The following is a 23,391-nucleotide window of genomic DNA, read 5'->3' on the forward strand; positions in this document are numbered from 1 at the left end:
GACCAGCAGCGAAGGCCACGTGGGCTGGTGCCGGCAGCACCCCCACGAAAGGGAAACCCCCAGCTGACCCTCACCAGGCACAGGTCTCCTGCAAGGGCCCCTCGGTGCAGCTGCGCTCCCCAGCTGTCCAGTCAGCGGGTGTTGGGCTGGCCTGCTCCCCTACACGCGGAGGGCAATGGGCGAGGAGCGTAACCGCAGCCCGGATATCATTAGGAGGGGACGGCTGCTCTGCCCTGGGAGAAGCAGGGTCGTCCCTGTTGGTTTGCTCCCCTGTTCTCCTTGCTCCCTGTTCCTGGGCTGTCCTGGAAGACAATCTGGTGGTTAACAGTCTGAAGCAATGTACACCATTTTGGGCCTGGACCTGAGGGAGAAGCTGGCTGAAAAATCCAGTTGAAACTTAAGGAACATTTGTTGTGGTCATATCCAAACGTTACTCCTCTAGGACAAATAAAAATCCTTGGGATCTTTAAGAATTTTCGCATCCCAGCTGCATGTGACATTTGTGTCCACCAAAGCACGGCATCACCACCCACACCAGGCCCACTGGCTGCTGGATGAGGTGTTTCTTTGGCAACGACTGGTGGTGAAGGTGTTCAAGCACCGAGTCATTTGTACTGAGACACTATGAATGCAGAGCAGTTGTTCAATTACCTCACCCCTAGGTTGACTCAGCATTTGAAATTGGAGTAAACTGTACCAACGCTGGAGGTATAATTTAGGCCACAATAACTATTGGCAGACAGACGTTGGGTTGCCCATGTGAAGCAGAAGGAGGTTGTCCTTCACGTGAGGATCATCAGATACTGCCTCTGAAGACTTAAGTTACACTTGCATCATATTCCCTCGTATTTCTTAGGAGGACTCAAAATAACTGGAAGCTGAGATTCCCATACCACCTACGGATAGCAACAGCTGGGTTTAAAAAAAACACAAGGTACAAACACCAGAGCTGGCAAGTCTGTCAGTCAAGGAAAGAACAAGTATTTCCATATTCTGTTTTCAAGTGCTGAATATTAGAGCCTATCTTTGTGACAATCTGTCTTTTTTTCATAAACCTTTCTTCATGTGTCCAAGGAGTAATATTTGCACAGTGTGATACTTACTATTTTTACTCAAATAATACAAATTCCCTCACCAAAGATGCACTAACGTATTGTATTTAAAAGCCAAAAAAAAACCCCTCTCCAAGAATGATACATCCTTTGCGATTTGAATACTGTCAGTAAGGTTTCTAATGGCACCCTGTACCGGAATTGCTGAGTGTTTTGTATGATCACGGTCTCTATATAATTATAGAGAGCCACAAGAATACAGGGATCAGCTGATGCTATGTAATGGATTGGAAAAAATATGCATTTGCTGGGACACACCATTTCAATCGCTCACAATCGACAATATTGGATTCAACTGTATTAATGCTGTAATTTTTTTCATTGTTAGAAGATGTATTCCTATTTCTGGTCAAGAGTATTTTATTATTAATTCAATGACTAAAACTAAACCAGATGGCTTGTACAGATTTTCACATCAATTGGATAAGTTTGGGCATACGTGTATATATACATACACATATCAAAAATAGTAGCTCAATTTTTTCTGTATCCATATCATCTCCATATGCAGTATATAGCAGATGCTATTTTTTTAAATGATTCTGAATATACAGCATTTTTCAGCAATTTAAAAATATTATCCCTTTAAGGTTACACGTGCAACCAGGCACAAAGTAAAATGTCACATTTTTCTTGCAATTGAATTTTTCTGTCTTACCCGTCTCATTAAGACTTTCCCCCATCTAGAGAGAAGTACATTTGAATAAATGACAAGATAATTAATATGGAATCAGTTTCTGTTTAACAGAAACATTTCTTTGCATTGTATTATTATTATTATTAAGCATTTACATTGTGGTACTGTGTACAGAACACGATGAAAACGAAGAAGCATACGCAGATATTTTTCTTCCTGCACTGCAGTTCTGGGCCTTTGTTAAGGGTTTCAGTACAAATATCACTCTATTAATTCCAATTGCCAAGAACAGTGTATTAGAGTAAATATACAAGTTATCCTGCTGTTTGAATATGCTCTCAAATGGTAATTTCTTTTATGCAGTACTTGAATCATTAAAATTTTTCTCCTGCTGGTTTGGGGAGGACCATTTTATTTGATCTATGCTGACACTCTACATTTTTACAACAACAAAATTAAGTTTGCTTTAAAAGCTGAACTTCTTTAGACTCTCCAAGTGGTTAGATGAGTGGGCTATTTTCAGAGGATCTTAAACAACTTAGAAGAACAAATGTTTTTAAAAAACATTTGTTTATTCTTCCATTTATCCAAGGCAATGAACTTTAAATTAAAACCTTTTCAAAATTAGTGTACTGAAAAGTGTAACTCAGGTAACAGACAGAAAACAATTTGCAACTTATTAAAAAATGTAAGTTGTCTGAAATGCACAACAAACGTATATAAGCATATCTGTATTTTTCCTGTAACTTACAATGTATAATTTTCTTAATAACCATATGGATTTTACAAGAGTGGGCTTTTTTTTAATTATTATTTTCTAAGAATTCAGGTAGTGTAAGTATTGCAATAACAAAAAGGAAATTCTTGGGGCCGGTTTATCTACTGAGAAGAAGTCTAAGCATCTTAAAATGTGGAAATGGCAGAGTATTAAGGGGAACTTGTTTACTTTCTCTACTGGGAACTTCATTGAACTATGGCTAGTTTGTTCAAAAATAAAATCAGTCTTTTAAATGCACAGGTGCATAACTGGGATCATTCACTTTACAACAGCAGAACCAAGATGAGAATCTGGCCCCGGAGCCAGCAGGAATATCTCAATGGTAATTTTCTCTGTGTGTGCCACAATAATGCCTCAGACTTGACCTTTGGCTTTGTTGTCACCAAGTATTATCATATGTATAATTTGACCTTTCTGAGTTGTATGAATGCTTGGCCTTGAACTCCATCTAACCTTCTAGGAGCTGTAAAGATAATTTTTATACATTTGCAATAAGGTCTCTGATTTGACCTATGACTCGAATGAACAATAATTTCTTAATATTCCCATTCCTCCTAAGACTATTTTCCGTAATAGTATAATAATAAGGCAATAAAATGTCCTTCAGTGTGAACTCATGTTATTCTAAATTTTGAGGGTCTGTGCTTCAGGGCATTTACAGTTCATTACATTCCTGTGTTGTCAAAAGATAGTATCAGGGCATCAAAAGTTTTTAGAATTTAAATCAAAAGGAGTGAAAGGACAAAAGTGACATTAATGAACTGTGTCTATATGCAGACAAAACTAAAGACAATAATAAGCTTTAATTAGGGACAGTGAAACGAAAGCATATCTTAGCAATAACAGAAGACCATTAATAATCCTGCCATTTCTATGTAGCAATTTCAAAGCAGAAAAGTAAGAAATATACAAAAAAAAGATTCAATTCTGCCTTCTGAAAAGAAGAAAATAGTGTGTTCAATCATTATGCAACAAAACAATGAATAATCAAACATCATGGTATTCTACAGTAAAATATACTAATTGTGATTAAAACCCAACCAACCAATCAACCAGAACACCAAAACTCAGCCAAAAGTATGCATTTAAGTTCTTGTTGATGCAATGAATGAAATATTTAGTTTTTCAGCATTGTTTTTGTTACCTCACTAGACAGTCAGAGCAGGAGTCCAGTCACAGTCCCTAACTCGGTGATACTCAGCAGGGCACACAGCTGCTCTTGCAGACGTCATGTGTTTGATACCAAAGGTGTATTAAGAAAAGGCTGGTTCTCCCAGCTTGCATCCTGTCAGTCTTCCCTCTGCTTTAAGGTGATACCACCATTTTTAAACTGGTAGCAAATCTGTGGTTTGTGAAAATTTATAAAAACCACCAAATTTGAAAATCAAAAGTTTGAAAAGTTTATAAGGTTTCTGTTTCAGTGGTATTAATTTTTAAGAATGTTGGAACAGAAGATCGTTCTGATGACTTACAATGTGTGTGATGCGCAAGCACCTTTCTCAGCTGTGTAAGACTGCAGTGATTTTCCATTAGCACCTAAAACTCTGTTTCAAGCCAAATTTCTCTTGGAGTGGAATGTTAATGGTATATTTGATGATTTGGCCCAGCACAGAAATGTTCAGTTTCCATGCAAGTGTACCCAAAATCTGAATACATTCAAATACTGACTGAAAATAGAGCGCTACAATTTGAAGGTCAGTAATTCAGGAACTTGGTCCTGTACAAGTAGAACATAAGATATATATACTTAGATTGCAGGCTCAGGGGTGAGTTAAATACAACAGCCAACATGGGGTGATTGAAATCAGTACAATAAACAGCAGCTGAAACACCAGCTGCCAACCACGGCTCAGGTTTTGCTGGTGTCAAGGCAGAGAAGAGTTTTTGGGACCACAAAATGACTTTGGCAAGTCCAGCTGCAGCCAGGATATTTATGAAAGAGCATGTGCAGTAACACACCTGCGCTCACTTTAGTGTCATGACCTGGATCTACAGTTCTCACAGTGTCTTCTCTTTTAACCAGTCAGGAAAGCCATCATTATGTATGTTATGTAAACAATTTTCCGTGGACCCCTTCAGAGAGATTTTCTTCTTTCTTTTTTTCTTGAAACCGTACTTCTCGGAAATTACCTTGCATGGCTTTTACTCTCTACAGCTATTCAAGCCCAGGCTCTTTTGTGAAAATGAGAATCTTTTCTACTTGTTACGGGTAGTAATGCTATGACATGATCAATGCAGCTCTCCTCCTTATACAAATTGCTCCTTCCTAGCTATCTGTCTTGCTATCTTAGTTTTCTTCCCCACTGCAAAGGCTGGTGACACAAGACTGGCTCAGACACATCACTCGAGATTAATCAGAAGCTTCACAGTACAGAGAACAATAAAGGAGATAAAGGCCAATTTATCAGTAGAATAAGAAAACTGAGATTCAATTCAAAACCTTTATGTTGCTCTACTTTTTTGTCATAGATTGGTTTGAGTTGGAAGGGACCATAAAGATCACCTAGTTCCAACCCCAGTTTTGCTTTCAGTTAGTAGGTTTATGTAGTCTCATCTCGGTGGCAAGGGCCACCCTCTGTGGTCACTTGGAGGTCAGCTACCAGGGAACAGAATGGAGGGTTGAAAACTGAATGATGAAGGTGCCTGTAGCTAATCAGATGTCTCCTAAACATAAAATGTTTCTTTGGCAACAAGTAAATACTTTAGGTTCTTTAAGATTAGGGAGATATAGTATGGTTGGCCAAAAATAACAGAACATTCAGAAAAGTTTGGCTCCAGAGCGTATCTCTATCTTGAATAAGCAGATTAAAAATCACTTATTCTAAACTGTTTTCCCAACAAGAGGGAGCTTTGAATGCTTGGCTTGCTACAGATGTACTGTTCAGGAGAAACCAGACACAATCTCAGGGATAAAGCTTTTAAATTCTTGTTTTGTCAGCTCAGAGGTTCCAGAAAAAGCAGATTTGACACTGTTCTCTCATCTGAGCATTGAGAATTTCTCTAACTTCACAAGTCTGTCCAGAAACATACAGCAGCCTCCTCTCCCCATTTAAAATGCTCTCATTGTGTCTAAAGGAGTGGGCTTCTCACTGCCTCTGAAGGATGGGGCGGCTGAGATCACTCAGCAACATAGGGACACCCAGGGCAACGGGGACACATCTTGCTGGGTCACAGGACACACTCCTTCAGCTCTTTCCATCAAGCCTCAGAAAACCTGTCCCCTTGCAGAGGGACCTCAAGTAAAAACCACAGGCGACTGCAGGTCCTTGTCCTCCTCCCATTCATTACGACAGTGTGCCAAAAGCAGTGTATCCCAAATGTCCTGCCCTGGAAAACTGATTTTCAGGCAGTGAAACTCGACCAGCATCTAGCACCGGTAACACTGGGAAGACGAGGGGTTGTGCTGGCTGCATTTGCTCGCCCTCACACCACTGCCTGCATGCATCCCACCAGCACCCTCTTTAGCAAAGGGGGCAGCTACCGTAGGCCCACCACACAGTGTGGTGGGGCAAAAGCATCTACAGGGGCACAGATGCAATGAGAAAAGGGTGGTAAAAAAGTTAGACAAGGAGAAGACAAAGAATGGTGACAGCCCAAAGGGATCAGATGAGGCAGTATGTGTTTCGAGTGGCAAGCGGATAACCAGTCAGCTGGCCAAAAAGCCAACACTGCCATGGATGGTGAGGGAGGCACCCGAGCAGTATCTGAGCTTTTTCAGGTTTGGGCCTGATGCTGGCTCTCTGCGGAGGGTGAGCAGCCCCCTCGGCTGTCAGGCCACTGGAAAAAATCCGTTTTCCACTCTGCTGTTCTTCTAGAGCTGCAATCAAAGCATTTGCACTGTACGTGCGGTTTCTGCCCCATTTCACCCCCTGGAAGTCCCTTTTGCTCTGGAGGCTCTTTTCTCCCTTCATAACCCAGGAATGTTAACAGCACCATCACAGGCAAAAGTGTCTTCATCCAGCCCTCCAGGAGAACTGAAAGCAAAGGCATTGGCTACTGCTGACACTGTTCCTAACATTTTTTTACTAATATTATTTTACTAATAACTTGTTATCATTTGACACTGTCACTAAAAAGTGGGTAGTTTTCAAAGGCAGAGGTTGCACCAGCCCCTACAGATTTTTATGGGGAGTTTGGCATCTAGCTGACCCCTAGAGTGTTATAACTCTCCACTAATAATAATGAAAACAATACACAGCACTTAGAGGATAAAAAGGTTATTTTTAGTTTTAGTTTAATTCAAAGAAAAAAAAAGGAAAAGGGAAAGGAAGGGAAAGGGGAATAGGAAGGGGAATGGGAAGGAGGAGGTGAAGGAGAAGGACAAGGAAAAACAGAAAAAGAAAAAAGGAAAAAGAAAAGGAAAAGGAAAAGGAAAAAAGGAAAGTTGGGCTGAGACATTTCCAAAATCCAAACACAGTCTGTCCTCCCACTCCCGGCAAACCGCTTTCTTATGCACTGGATTACAGAATTTTCAAGGCTGGATTAAAGAGGCTGCTATAAAACAGTTTGCCTGACACGGAACCAAATTTAAATTAGCAGTGCCATAAACTGCAGTGCGAGGGAGGGCCTCCCTGTGATTCAAGGACATCGTCTTTTGTATAATTTTTCCAGTATCATAAATTTCTGCCCAAGCTCTAGCAGAATAGCAACGCTCCAAAATATATTGAATAGGTGTCTTTCATGAGATGTTATACATGGAACAGGATTACAGTGCCGGGATCACATTTCTTTAAGATTAGCCTAATATATACATGAAGCACAACAGCAGGATTTCAACCCATAGGTTTTTAGATGCGATGTTATGTTCTACCTTTCTGAGACCTCTGTGCGGAGCTGGAGGGTGTTTACTGTGATTGAGGTATTTTTCTAAACAGGGAGGCGGATTATTTAAACCCTTTTGGTATGGAAAACTCACAGTTTGTCCACCTCCAACAATCTCTTCTCTCCCCCAGTTGTCACAGCAACAACTTCAGCATTTGAAAGGAATCTACTTCAATAATCTAAGCCTCTGATCTTTGACAGGCTTATAATGAAGGAACAGTTTGTTAATGCTGACATAAACATTTTGAAAACTTAGAGGTGCAATTATTTCATGTTGTTTAGGAAGTCAGCGCTCCATGGTCAGGAGAACAGCATTCTGCAAAAACATTTACTCATGCAATTTCCTAGCGAGAAAAACAACTGCTGACTCTACAGCTGAGCTGAGATTCCAGCCCTGTGGTTTAAGCAACAAGAACTTTTCTTTGTCTCCTGTCCATTTGTAGCTCATTTTTTCCCTCTTATAATCCCATGATGATCTTTCAGGCAATTCTAGGGTGTCTCTGACCGATTTGTTTTTATTTTATAAAAAGACAAAATTTAAAAACCTAGCCTGAATTAGACCCAATTCCAAGTGGATCTCCTGGCTACACTGCTTGTAATAAAAAGACGGTCAGAACTGCTTCTCAGCCAGCCAGCTGTGAGGGAAGTCCTGCGCCTGTTTAGCAAACAAAGCTGTTCTTTTTGCTGGGAGGAGAGTGGAAAGCTGACGCGAAGACAAAGTTCCCTGGGCTGCGCTTAGCAAAGTAGCTCCCGCGTCTTCCCGGCACAGCAAAAGCCGGACCGGGCAACGAACTCCTGGCTGCACTTCAGAAATCAAAGCTAGAGTTGCGCTGGGGAGACCATCACTCTTGGAGCAATTTTCTACAGTAGCGCAAGGGCTCCAGCCATCCTCAGGGGTGAAATCCATCATGCTGCATGCTGCACTCTATCAAGCGGGGCTCCGAGAAAGGGTCAAGTGGTCCGCTGCCATGCTGTTTGAGCTCATCAGAGACATATTTAATTTAATTAAGGTTGTCAGCACTATTGATTTTGGCAGTTTCAATTACCGTGCTGTTATGGCTTCTGGATCTACTGATCTGTGATGAGCCCTATCAGCACTGGCACACATTGAGGAAAAAGCCCTTTGTCTCCTTTAAAACCTGACACATCCTGCCATAGGCCATAACTTATTGCTTTTATCCAGCCCAGCTCCTCTTCTGTTCCTCATAATTAATTTCTCATTAGACAGCTCTTTATTGTTTAATTTGTGCAGTTTATAATCAAATTGGGCACATTAATTGTAGCTGAATTTAAGGCTAATGAAAAATAAAGGTTTTCAATAACTTACTCTTCAATTATTTCAGACAAGATAAAATAAAACACTTTAAGAGTTGTCAGCTTTTTAAATTATAAATTAGGTTGTTTAAAGAGCATGGGCATTTAGGAAGCAGTTATCACACATTTAGTAATTATAAATCCTATGCTGCAATACAATTATTAGGATATATTTACAATTCCTCTTAGTTTTTTTCCACCCTGTTGTTAGTTAACTGCATAACATCTAATTGTTGGTGGTTAAAAATAGCATAATCTGAATTCTCTGGGCCTGATTCCTCTTCTTCCACAGACTGAGCTGTAAATCAGAGGCACATTTGAGGAAGTCCATGTCCGTAATGCTGGAACAGGAGAGGTGTCTGGGTAAGAGGAAGAGGATCCCATTTGGTAAAGTTTCATAAAAGGCTGATCCTTCTTCTCGGCAGCATTGTAGGATTCAGCCCCTTTCCTTCAAGAAAACTGTAATACAGGATTTACATTTTGCAGGCATCAGGACCAAGATACCAGCTAGCAAAAATCAGCAAATTCCTCTGGACTACAATTCTCCCGTGGCATGCATAACCTTCATTTTAGCAATGGGGGAACCAAGGCAGAGGAGCAGCTTATGAGAGAGGGCATGTCGCAGCTGAGGCCAGACTGCTGCAGCAGGGTTTGCTTGGTTTTTTTTTCAGTTTGCAGTGAACAAGAAGGGGGGAGGAGGAAGGAGGATGGGAAAGAAGACGGAATGAAAAATTCAGGTGTATCTACCTTCTTTGCTGAGATGAAAAATGGGAAAACTGAGTTTCCTTCTTTGCTAAGTAGCTGCACTCAGCGTGCTGTATTTCAGGGGTGAGCAAGGAAGGCAAAGGGATGGCAGGCACATTTCACACCACTGAGGGGGAAATTGGGTGCTGTATGTCTGTAGCGTGGATGTGAGGGGATGCTGGGGGAATTTGATTTCTTGCATGCTCTGAGACCTCTCCTTGCCTAGATGTGCAGAATCCTGCAGCCCAGGATGCTATGCTGTGTTAGTGTGTACTTAACTTGGCATTTGAGGAGAGACTGGGTATCCTTGTTCATGGAAAACCATCCTTGTTGCTTTGCAAGAGTGTTATTCACCTTCTCTTTCTGAAACAGCAAGTAGGGTAACTCCAGTTGGGCAGGAAGAGCTAATGTACATTGGGTCTGAGACCTCATTTCAAATATCCACCCTTAATGAGGGCTGGAAGGTCTCTGAAATCAGCCCCTCACCTCCTACCTGGGCGGTTTAGCCCCACATGCTCCATGTGGTACAACCCAACCACAGCAAGAAAAGGAGAGCAGCTCTCCGGTCGGCAGTCAGGATGCCCACCGCAGGCCAGGGACTGCTGACTCCAGTGTGCGCGGGGTATGTGAGCGAGCTGCTTCACCCCCCCAGGCCCAGCACCTGAATGCCCACCCCTGCTCCTGCTCAGTGAGCCACTGCTGCCTTGGGGATGAACCTGCACCAGGGAAGGATGGGGCAGAGCCGAAGGCATGCCCGGTAGGTGCGTACCAGAAATTTGTAAACTGAAGTGTTGCATACAAAATGGTTACCCCCACTGGTGCAAAAGTGCAAGGCTGCTGCTTTGATCTTCAGTCACTTGATACTTGGTTTATTTTTAATTTAAAAAAGAGTAGATTACACTTGTGTTGTTCAAAGAGGATAAAATTCACCCACATCCTCACAAGGCCTGTTTATTGTCCAAATCCTGTATATAGTGAGAAGGTGATGTCAGAGATTTTCTTCACATACTCCAGTGCAAATTGGGATTATTTTCTAATTGGTTGTCCAAAACTCCTTGGTGAGGATCCTGCCCTTCTGGATTTGTAGGAATCTTCTAATTTATGTATTGCTTCCAGTCTGGAACAAAGGGCTTCTCAATATTGCTAAATATTTCAGCACCACCTGTATGATCTAGCTTAGAATTATTTACACATATAGAGTGGAAGGGGTTGGAAGGGACCTCTAGATATCATCTAGTCCAACCCTCCTGCCAGAGCAGGATCACCGAGAGAGGATCACACAGGAGAAGGAGAGAGTGAGGAGGTACTGTTTTCCCAAATACACACTCTACATCACTCATCTATTGAATATGACACCCTCCTCCTGCCCAGGCTTTTGGAAGGGGAAGAGAGCATACCTTCCTTCAAAAAGGGTGTGAGGAATGCTGGACACAGGAGCTCTGTCACTGGCATGCACAGCTGGGGAACGGGAGAGCAGGGGGGGAGCCTGGCTGTGTTCATCCAGGGCTGTGTGGCAGCAAAAGGAGAGGAAATCAGTGCGCTGGTGGGAGAAGAGTGCTGCTGGAAACTCAGTGTCTGATAAGCGTACGTGGGAACAGCAGGGGAAAAACAGAGCAGCAAACCCTGAGTAACGTGTGATAAGAAGGCAGGACGCGCTTTGTACTTGGCCCTACTTGAGATTAGCCCCCCAGTGAAAGCACGGTGCACCTGGGGAGCACCACATGCAACGGGCATGCTCTTCAGGCTGCTCTAAGTTACTCTCTTCTAGCAACTTAATGCGCACAACCCCGTTCTGAGAGGGAGAACCTGTTGCCATTGTGCTCTTCCTTTACTTAACCTTAAATTCCTGGATATACTTACTACCAAAAAAGCCTGGCCTAAGGTCTGCACTCTTCCTAGGAACTGGTGTCATCCAAGTAGACAGGAGCTACAGATCCCCCGTGCAGTTTGCCATCTCCCCTTTCTTCAACTGATGGCAGTTCAGTTAGTTTTGTGCCATGTCACCCTCAGGGCAATCAGATCCCCTCATTTCTAGCTGGCATCTAACTGTAAATAGGGCCACCAGACCTGGTCCTATATGCACGGAGCAGGCATCTGAACCCTGTAAACCTCTCTCTCTTTTAATTTAAAAATAACAGAAACATTTTTAAAAGGAAATTTATATTAAAAAAAATATTAATAATAATTGTTCCCAGGCAAAGTCACTTTCAGCCAAGTTTCAGCTGTGAGGAAACTTTTATTAGCCAAGAAATGAACTCATGAAAAGAGAGGTTTATAATGGAAACAGTGAGAGACTGCAGCAGCACTGCTGACAGGTGCCACTGTTACAGCAGCGATAGGGCGAGTAAGACTTTTAAAGATGCAATGGCTAGAGCTGCGCCCACCCATGCAGCTAAAGATCTGTCAGGATTTCTCTGACGAACCTCTGTTTGCAGGGGTTTGGTACTTTAGTCATAAAAGCATACCTTAGACGGGGAGTGAGAAAATAGAGACACAGCACTCCAGGGCAGTTGAAAATTAAAAAAAAAAAATTAAAAAAACCCCCAACATCCATATAGTTGTTTTGAAGGATCTCTTTGGGATTTTGTAATTAAAAGCCCCACATTTCTTTTACAATTAAATTTGGCAGATTATCGGTCAATAGCATTAACTGAGGGGCTGTTCTTTTTTTTTATTTTTTTTTCCTTGCATTTTAATTTAGAGCCCTTAAAAAGCCTGTGGCATTTTTTAAGCTTAAAAAAAAACCCCTTATGGCTCAATTAAGGGATAACAGAAATAAACCAGGATTACCTGTGTGTAATTACACTAAGTTAGGTCCAAGAAAACAATACGCTATCACAACCTTCTTGGGTAATTTGAGCAGTCTTTGTAGAATCTCCAGGGACAAGAAAAAGGAGGTTGAAACTACAGCTTATACCTGAGTATTTACTGCAAGGTAGCAAAAGACTCCCAAGTCCAAAAGACCACAGAAGTAGATGGAAAGACACCCTCTGGTTTTTTCAATCAAGCTTTTAATGGTCTTGAAGTATACGTTACAATACTACGCAAACCCTAGGCTGGGGCAGAAATGGGATGCAATTCTCAACTCCACTCATCAAGGTTTCTTAGTGCTTTTGACCATTCTGCTCCCACTGTCTGCTCATGTCCATCAGCACTGCAGCACTGCAGCACAGTTTGAGCTGAATTACATACACCAGGCTGGCAGTAAATAAATCAGCCTGTTGTCCCCATATCTGAAGGCAGAAAATAGTATTTAATGCTTCCTCACCAAGGAGGAGTACAGGTTTTCTGTATGTGTCAAATTCATCCTCAGGTGGCTTTAAGATGTGAAGACATCTTCATTACAACTCTGAAAATATCAAAGCCACCAAATACCCTATAATACTTCTAAAAGGATATGAAAGTATCGCAGAAGAATTAGCTGGGAAGGAGAACTGCTTGATCCTTCTCCCTATATTCTGAGTGGGACTATGCAAACTCAAGGCACTTTTTGACTGACTAACAATACCTGCAACGACAGTGAGGGCTGGACTTAGCCCTTTGTGTTTGGACACTGTATAGCTGGCTCAAATTCAATCTGTTTAGAGTCAAGCCTTTTACTCCAGAATAATTTACTCAAGTTTCAGTGTTTTCAGTGTGATATGTATGTATGAACAGCAGTGGATAATGGGATCCACTCCTTGACTGCATAAGAAAATAGGCCATAAAACCAGTGCCAATCACTTTCTTCCATCAAGAACTTCCAAAGGAAAGAGATTGACTCCATCTGCAATTACAATACTAATTTTATTATAACCGTTCAAACCTGGATTTAAACGTATGTGAGTAGCAGCACAGACACTGGTATATGCCAGTTCAGTAACTCAAAACATATGTCATGCGTTTCTTAAAAGCAGTCAGGTAGAGCGTAGCTGTCCCCTTATCACTGCCAGAGTTCCCTGCCTGGTCCAAACTTACATATTTATTGGTGTTAGACATGAAATGGACCTGCCCTCAGCTGTATTTGGTTAAGCTTGGTATAAATGGTACCTTTCAATTCTGAGGTCCTTTACCAGCCTGGTGATAAGACATCCATTCCTTAGTATATTATAGCCTGTGAGCTGGGTTAATTTACACCAGGTGAACTAGTCCTGGACTGGGCAGACACAACACCAAGACCCTGGGAGGCTCCTTGCATGTTACAGAAATCCCCGGCATCCCCTTTAAGCAACCTTTCTGCCCTCAGCACCGTGGGGACAGTACAAAGCATCTGAAGCTTGGGACCTAACCTTTTCTCTTTGAACTTTTCATATTTATTTTTCTATGCCTGAACTATTTGCTTATAAAACTAATATGTCCAGCAGAATAAAAATGAGCAGTGACTCCCAGCTTTGTCTTTTGGACTCTGTTCGACATGGCACGTTCTCTACGCTCAGAGAGGGAGTGCACAAGGAGCACCAAAGGCGAGGCTTTTGAAACCGAACACATGCTACCTTTGTTCATTAGGGGCCAGAATCTATTTTCAGACCAGGGAGCGCAGATGTATATTTATTTTATTTTGCTGCTTAATTTTAAGATACTTACTGCCATTTCCTTGGCAGCAGGGGGTCGAGGAAGATGGGATTGCACACTCAAAGGAATGACCCTTTCTGTTCCTTCTGCCCTTATTTAGAAGTGATGGCCTCCATTTCTTTTTTTTTTTTTAATTTTTTTAATAGAAAACCCCCTCTTTATTCTGTCCTTCAGGCAAGTTCACTGAGTCCACTGTATTTCAACAGGAGCTAAAGACATAGTTCTACTTACCCTCCCCCAGAAGGTCTCTATTAATTGTTTTCAAATGTTGGCAGCCATGTGAAACCCTGCCTAGCAAGTCTGGCTCCTTATATGATTTTTATTAAAATTCACTTTGCACACAAGGCACATGAGATTTATGGCTGAAACTAATAGTTTGGTTCTCACTAAGACATAAATCCATGGGCTGTTTATTGAGGCTCATGGACATTGAGAACGCAGGTAATTGTTACTGTGAGTGTTCAGCTTAAAAACACTCAATCATGTCTCTAAGGGAATTTGTTTAACTAAACACACCACATAAGCTTCTGAAGAATTACTTTATCTGTGATGGTGAATGGAAGGACTGTGCAGGGTAGCTTCTGTGTCTCATCTGTACAATTTAATTTCACTCATATAGCACTTTTCAAATTTTCCTCTTACATGGTGCCTTATAAAGAGCAAATGTAAAAAGGACCCTACTCATTTTCTTTCCACGTAGCTGTTTTGGCCCTTCTTGGTTTATACATAAGAATTTCTGCTTTCTTGCTACTGACCCTTAGGAGCTGCAGAAGAGTTTCTGCATGTCCAGTTGCTCCTGGCTTGCTCACGATCACAACCTGCCACATGAACTCGGTGAACGATTCTGATGGCAATGCAGAAGGTGGAGCGGAGCCTGGACTGATCTTTTCCTCTTCGGGTCCGACCACATTGCCATGTGCAAACAATTGCCAGCTAGGCTTGCCAGTGAGCCAGCTGTATTCTGGAAGCCATTTAGATGTGTTAGCTCAGTACTGTGCCCAAGCAAATAAGTCCTGCTTCTCAACATTACGTTACCTTTCAGCAAGACCCAAACCTGTCTAAATGGCTTCCAGCTCACATCTGGTTTGCAGCATGTCAGCTCACAGGGGAGAGAGAGGTAGCTCATGCCACCTGAGTGGATCTTCTACTCTTAGTTGTGCTGGCAATACGATACTGAAGAGAAGACACAGACAACCTTCCTGCCCCAGTGATTAGGTTACCCAAAACAGACTCCTAAGATCACCTGAAGTGACATAGGGCAACTTTTCTGGCCTTCAGTCACCCTTCCAGAGGGATGTGGGTCTCACACAGGTCCTGTGTCGTATCCATCAGCCTCACGTGAATGTCTCCTAGGATGTCTCACATAGCCCTTCACACCTTTATCTGTATACAATGCACCCCAGTGAAATATATGACGCCTAAAACACAAATATGTTGTCATTGCTTTCTATCAGATTTTAATTATAGTGAGCTTTTGAGATGAGATGTATCTATTATTGTGGTCATATCAGAACCAGCCCAAAAAAGGTGAACATTTATTTCATTGACTGTTGCACAAACACCTGGGACGGCACAGACTCCGAGGTTACTGAAGTCTCAAGGAGTGCTTATGTCATGCAAAGCATAAAAAAACAGTGTAGTCACATTAATGTTATTTTGGGTTCAAAATAGCTAACCATTCTGACAGATGGAGTTTAATAGCTTGGCACAGTGCTATACTAATACAGCTACGCAGCTTTAGCAATCTAAGCTGGTACTTCTGCATAACATCTGTTTGGAGGTAGACTTCATCTCCTTCAAACCATGCTGTGACATGCAAAGCAAACCAGCACTAGGGATAAAAGAGTGGAAGAGCGCTTACAGTGCAGCTCACTATATTTTTAGGTTGATACCTCATTCATTTTAAAATGGTATGTAAATACTGAAACCCCCCAGACAGCTATAGAAATACTTAAAATTCCATAAATTCTTTAGCAGATGAAGAATTAGCATGAATAAGGACTTCACCAATTTGCAGGAGTTTTGGTACCTCTGTGTCAGAGATGTTTACCCTGAGTTTCTCATACATCCTGGTACTGCTGTTTAGGCACAGAAGTAGTAATTTTCTGAACAATTTCTTTCCTTCTATCCGCCACTTCTTCCTTCTTGACAAGCTGCTTTTTCAGTCTTTTTTACAGCATTTGCTTAGTAGTCTATCAGTTATCTAAATCTGTTAGGTTGTTGTTTGCTGATGAAGTCTCAACGCTCTTGTCTGATCCAGTGACTAGGTCAGCAAGGTTGTGTGTCCTGGGGACTTGGGGAACTGTATGGAGATGACCTCTGACACTCATCAAAGGCTCCACGGCACTGTTTGGCTCCTATCAGTTTAATCAGCTGGCTCATTCCAGACATTACTCCTATCCCTCTCTGCCTGCCTTTCAAGAACATACAGCCCTGCTCACACGCTGCTCCTTCACACTGAGTTTGGCTCCCACGCATGGGCATCGTGTAATGTAGCATTCATTCTCTACATGACTCACTTTTTACAGAAAATTTCCTTCGTCCTGAAAAGAAGGAAAACAAATAGGAAGCTTGCTTTCATTTCAGAGAAACAGAGGTCAATATTATTCCTGAAACTCTTGTGACAGTTTAAGGTGATGCTTAAATTGTAAATTCCATGAGTCTGTTACTTGCTCTTTGAGAATCTGTTTTCAAAAAAGCTCTAAAACTACAAACCCAATAACATTTCCATGGAACCAGGATGAAAAACACACCGGAAATGCTACAGAAATTTTTCCACTCTTACCTAGTGAAAATAAAAAATCCTGAAAGTGTTACTCGGTTTTAAAATAGTATTAAGGCCCCATGAAATATTTTTCCATATTTTTCTGCAGTATATAAGGCAGCAATTTATCAATAAAGCTAAAGAAACTGTTCCACTTCCCTTGCTGCTCCCTGGTTATCTCCACGTATGGGGAACATGTACTCTCTAGGTTACTTGATGCAGAGGCTATGAAACCTGGCTTCATAGCTTCTGCACATACATTGTGGCTGCATCTGGGCCTGTCAGTGGAGGACATCAAACATCAAAGAAATGAAGGCTGCAGAAAAATTTAAAATGTGACAGCGCTACCCCTCAAAGTCTACTAGGGGCTTTGTACAGGAAAACTTCTCTTCTGTGATTTTTCAGCTAGATAACAAGCTAAAGACAGTCTCACATCATGGATTACTTCATCTTACCCAGCGGTAAATCTTCTCCCCAAAACTATCAGAATCTAAAGACTGATTGAGAAACAAGGCTATCCATGAATGCTGCAGCCTTCTGCTGAAGCAGCTTCTTTTCCTGTCAGATAAAGGACAAGTATTGCCTTCTGTGTTTTAGCCATGGAAGCCAAGAGCAGTTTGAAACAGAATAACATCCCAAGTGAATTCAGATTAGTAAGTGGCCACCGCAACCACCGCTCCTTCAGACGCCGAGAGGTATCCCACAGCATATCACAAAAGCTATCCACAACACAATGAGATCCAAACAATACCAGCAAGGCTCAGACACCTTGTCTGCAGTGAAAAGATTACTATAACGCTGTGTGGACGTCGACACAGCAGCATGAATGCGCTTAATTGGAGCAGTATCAGCTCAGCTAAAGCAATATTAGTTATGCTGACAATACTTCTCTGTGCAAAGAAATGCTTAAATAGTCTTAGCTGAATGCATTTTTTTTGCAACACAAGAGGTAGAAGATTATATAAATTACAGCAGCTAATAGCCTTTTGATTCATCGCTGAGTCTCACAAAAAGAGTCTGAAGTGATTCCTGAGGTGGATAAGTTCTGTTGTATGACACGAGGATCGGTCTTGTAACCCTTGCTAAATAAACAGCTCTTTGCTCTCACTGAGCTCAAAACCTGTCCTGGGAGAACAGGAGGGAAAGCAGTCTTCACCACAGAAAACAAAACTATTTCTAAATATTTATTACTTTTTTCTGTAAAAAATATTAATTAAGAAATCTTTGGTTTCTGTAATACTTTTCAGAATTTTTTTTTTCTTTTTTTGCTCATCTTTACTATTTACTCTAAATTCTGAAGTGGCAAGTTAGACTAGCAATCTCCTTAACAATTGAATATGTCTGCCTACTCTGATATGTTTGGCAATGACCTGTTAGTATGAACTGTTAAGTTTCTTTCTGTTTACTGAACACTTTTAGCCTCTCAACCTTCACAAAATACATTATTTAAAGTTTTCTTTATGTTTTCTTTAATAACTAAGATAAAGTACATAGAAGGCAAATATGAGGAAGTGTTAATTCACATTTTTTATGTTGATGCTTCAGCAAACTATCAAATTGCAAAGATGCACACTGTTTTAATGAATTTAACAGTTGTTTTCTTCAAGTTTGTATTTCTGAGGTGCCAGCTCTTCAGCTGTCATAGATTATGAGGCTTCTCACCAGAGAAGGATCTACCTCTTTTGGTGTGTATACTAAATGTTTAGGGCTTTTTTTTTTTTGCCTTCTCATTCCCTCCACTGAGCTGATGAGATTTCAGCAATTAGATTCAAATCCTTGATGTAAATCATCAAAAACAACTGACTGTCCATAGTGTGTTAAAGACTGGACTGACTCCCTTGAAGGCTAAAGATGAGAAACCCCAGTGTTTATTTGGTCCTTTTCACTAGGATACATCAACATCACTGTTACATACGAAGCAAGTACCATTATATATTTGGAAAACTGAGGCACAAAACAAAAGCCTCAGGTCAATAGCAAAGCAAAGATATGAACAAATATCTATCATGTTCCAGATTTTGGGTCCATTCTCTGGTTCACCCTCTCTAAGGAAAGGAAGGAATGCTTCTTTAAATCTATGTATTTTAACTTAATAAGATACATTGAATCAATTCACCTTCATCATAAGTGAACTCCTTAAAAGTTTCCTTAGCGCCACTTTTATTTTTCAAAGTTTTCCAGAAATACCTGGCTTGGGAGAGCCTGGCTTTGTGCACCTGCAGTGTTATGGCAAGGATGCAGTTCCTCTTGAACACAGCCTTACAGCTGTGCAGAACAGGTACAGAGAAAAGCAGGAGTGGACAGAGAAGAGACAGAAAAACAAGAGCACATTCAGCTTTCTGTACCTGGCCCATTTTTTCCACCAGCATGTGACTAACAGACCAGAACTCCACACTATGCCACCTTTTTCACTTGTAGTGTGTTTTTAAAAAGGCAGGTGAAAATCAGTTACCTTGCCTACCTCTTTCATCGGGGTGGAGGAAAGTCTCCTCCTCCTGGGCAACAGGTTAGTCTCAGCTTTATTTATTTAGTTAATTACCACCAAAAAAGTTACATGATACAAATGTACATACCTCAGTTAGCATAATATGTTACAGAAAAAGAAATATTATACTTTAATAGCTCAATTAAAGTCACATATAAATACTTTGGCTCGACCATCCAGAGTTTACCTTTCTAAGGATATGGATTTTAATGGATTTTTCTATAAAATTGTAAACTCTTAAAAAAAAAGAGGAAAGGCTTTTAAAAATTCATATTGCTTTGCATTGTTTTTAGGAACTTTGTGTTTGTGTGGGGATGTTGATTCTGGGTTTATTTTGGTTTTGCTTTGTTGGCTTTTTTTTTTAAATACACAGCAGAAATTAATGGAATGCTTAAAACTAAAGACCTTTCAAAAGACACTTGTACTTTTGTTTTTATTGGGGATTGATGGAGGCTGCAGTCAGGCATAGTGTGTTTTTTTTAAAAGGACTTCAAATTAAAGAGATGATTCAGTAATACAATAATTACTTTTCATGTCCACATTATTGCTGTTTCTCTGTTTATTAGAACATGACCTATATGTCAAGAAGTAATATTTTGTATCAGTGCTGGAACGCATAAAGCTGCATAGAAAGTGCCCTTTGATCCGAATTACATGCCCTTTGTACATTAAAACAATTAACACTGAAATACTTCATGAAGTATGTGAGTAGTTAGAGTTGTATGGAGTGTCAGAGACACTAAGTCATTAAATGGTGCCATAGGGCCTGCACAGAAGTCAGAAACAAATTAACAATTTAGGAAAGATCTTCTAGAACCACAAGTATGAATTTTAGGGGTTGGGTACTAGTTTTTTTTAAATATAAGAGAGTGGTACCTGTTAGTTGCTATTTTTGTTCAGTGACCAAATAAAGCTTCTGGGACTAAAAATCAGAAGGCATAGACAGGAGATTTTGTTAATGTACTGGTAAGACAGTGATGATGGCGATAGTAATGTGCTTCAAGTATTCGCACAGCAGAGGCGCTACAGAGGTAATGCCTTCCTGGAAGCCAACCAGTTTGACTGTAGCGTGATAGGGTTGATATTACAGTAACTGTGCTATGCAGGAGATCTTCTTTAAGAACAATGAATAAATAAAATGGCATGTTAAACAGGGAGAAACAGCTTTATTTGGCACCCTTCTTTGGAAGCTGCGTTAGCTTGTATCAGAAATAGCATGGCCAGCAGGACTAGGGCAGTGATTGTGCCCCTGTGCTGGGCACTGGTGAGGCTGCACCTTGAATCATGTGTTCAGTGTTGGGCCCCCTCACTACTAGAAAGACACTGAGGTACTGGAGTGTGTCTGGAGAAGTGCAGCAGAGCTGGGGAAGGGTCTGGAGCACAAGTCCTGTGAGAAGCGGCTGATGGAGCTGGGGGTGTTCAGCCTGGAGAAGAGGAGACTGAGGGGAGACGTTATGGCTCTCCACAACTACCTGAAAGGAGGTTGCAGAGAGGTGGGAGTAGAGCTCTTCTCCCAAGTAATAAGTGATAGGACAAGAGGAAATGGCCTCAAGTTGTGCCAGGGGAGGTTTAGATTGGATGTTAGGGAAAAATTCTTCACAGAAAGGATTGTCAGCCATTGGAACAGGCCACCCAGGGAGGTGGTTGAGTCACCATCTCATCACGAGGTATTTAAAAGTCATGTAATTGTGGTGTTTAGGAATATGGTTTATTGGTGAACTTGGCAGTGTTAGGTTAACAGTTGGACTTGATGATCTTATTTTCCAACCTAAATGATTCTATGATTCTATTACTTAGATAAACCTTGGCCCCATGTCCAGATAAAGGAAACAAATCTGTGAAAGCAGTTTAAAGGGTTGTCTGGTTAGAAATGGGCCTGAGCCACTAACCCTGTTTTTAAGCATTTGCCTATGGCAGTTATCCACTTGGACTTTTAAGAAAAATGCAACAAAGTGTAGAGATACCTGGAATACTCTTTCTTGAAACAGGTACAGCTGGCATCTGAAAACTAAGGCAGAGATTCAGAACCCTGCATCACAAGCTTTCCCTCATTCATCAGACCAGAGAGTCATCCAGTTCCTGACAGGAACTCTTCTTGGTCACCACCTAAAAGCAGTGCCAGATAGGAATTGGAGATTCCTTTCAACCTAATCTAATATATTCTTTACAAGTAGGTATGCAGACAGATTCTGTAGACCAAGAGCTAAAAAGGGAATCAGTCTTGTTTCACAGAGACTCTGTGTAGCGTTTTGCTATGCTGGCACTATTATGGTGTAAATACCAGCCATGTCAGCTAACAACTGTGGCAAATACTGATGCTTGGGACATGAGGGAAGAAAGGGGGAGAGAATCAGAGAATGTTAGTCATCTAATTAAATTTCTAATCCAGGTTTACATAATTAAGCAATAATGACTATGAGGAAGGGCATTTCCTGGCAGTTAATGACTGGCTGGAGGATTTGAAGGCTTGAGGTAAAGCCAAGTGTTCTTAACACTGTCAGTCATTAATTGCCAGGAAATGCCCAACTCAGGAGGTTATTACTGCTGTTATAAACCAAGAATAGAAAAATATAAAGAAAAAAGACAGTAATTACCTTTTTAAAGTGTTGAAAGCTGAGCACTGAACTGCCTGTCGCTATGGAGACAGAGTTTTATTTATAGCATCAGTCCTTTGCTAGCGTTTAAAGACTGCCCCAGTACCCAAAGGAGAGCAGGAGTTACTTCTCGGGGCTCCATTAGGTATATAATTGGTAATTCAGAACATCAGCTCTGTGCCACGGGCCACATAACATCTGCAGACATCAAGAGTATCACAAAACTTTACAACACTGATTACAAAATACTGGCAGCCACTCAAAACATTTTATAGTTACACATACCTTCAGAAAGCATTTCCAGTAGTTCCTGCTTTGATCTGCAGAGTGTGTGTCTCTAAATAAGATCCTTGTAATGTCACATTGTGCTGTTTCCTAGAAATTAAGTACTTAGGGACCAGATCTTTAAAACTGATTAATGCCATAGGTCTACTCAGCCAGACTGTGATCACTAACCAATTTTACAATTGTGTAACTATTGATTTCATTGGAATGGTTCCTGATTTAGACCGGTTAGTATAAAGAAGGCTTTCAGCCCACAGCGTGTAACAAATACAAAGCCCCAAACTTCTTTCTTATCCTCTTTTAAGCCTCTGAAAGAAATTATGCAATAGCTGATTCCTAAACAGCTAAAAATAAAAGTGATTTTATTCCTTTTAATGTTCATTGCCTAAAAGATTCTGTTGTTTTTTATGGAATACAGTACTTGAAATTTGACCAATGCTTCAATGAACAGACTCTTCCAAATAATTGGTGAAAAACTTAATTTCTACCACTTGACTAATTTGGAAAGATAATAAATAAATAATCCAATAAAGGATTTAGGTGCCTAAATCAGGGTAGGAGCAGGACTGAGGTACTTGACAATAAAGTTGTAATCCAAAAAAAAATACTGCTGTATTTCGGCATCCTGCTAAATTCACTGACTGTCAGATTTATAAATTCTGGTTCTGTGCACACACAGGGCCTGATCTCTTAGATACTCTCACAGCAAATGAATCAGAAATCTATAGAATAATTTAATTTTAAAACAAAACGAGATGAGGTTTCTGCTCCCATCTCTTTTCTCCTTCACCTTGTGTAGCAGCCTAGTAGTATGAGTACTTAACCAGGAATACAAGTACTATACGACATCAAACACTGAACCTGGGTCTCCCTAATCCCTGCTGAGTGCCCAAACCATCACTATAGGGTAAGGATTCCTTTTGTGCTTGATTTCCAGCTCCATTAATCTTGCATACTTTGCTGACTACAGCAGTGATCAACAGAGGGGTACTTGTGTTTCTTTACTTGGCCACATCTTAAAACAGAAGCCTGAACCAACATAAGCGATTATCTCGACTGATTTTTGAAATGCTGATCTTCAGTCACCCCTCTGTAGATATAAGCATAGAATTTTATGTGTAGCATAGTATTCACATTTCAGAAAAAGGTGAAAATAACACCTCCCTCTTCCCCCTTCTTCTTCACCTCATAATTTTCCTTCAGTATGCCATCCATTCGAAGGTTGAGCCACACAACTGGTTGCAGGCTTTGCCTGTTCTGTGAGATGGCTGGATTTGAGCCAGATGCTGTCTAGAAGCTATATTGG

General features: G+C 41.0%; 1 pseudogene; it reads left to right on the forward strand.

Moving 5' to 3' along the window:
- LOC104512288 overlaps positions 1-20,924 on the forward strand; it is a 34,891-nt pseudogene extending 13,967 nt beyond the window's left edge.
- The last annotated feature ends 2,467 nt before the right edge of the window (positions 20,925-23,391 follow it).

Source organism: Eurypyga helias, unplaced genomic scaffold (genome assembly GCF_000690775.1).
Source record: "Eurypyga helias isolate BGI_N326 unplaced genomic scaffold, ASM69077v1 scaffold1567, whole genome shotgun sequence".
Classification (NCBI taxonomy): Eukaryota; Metazoa; Chordata; class Aves; order Eurypygiformes; family Eurypygidae; genus Eurypyga; species Eurypyga helias.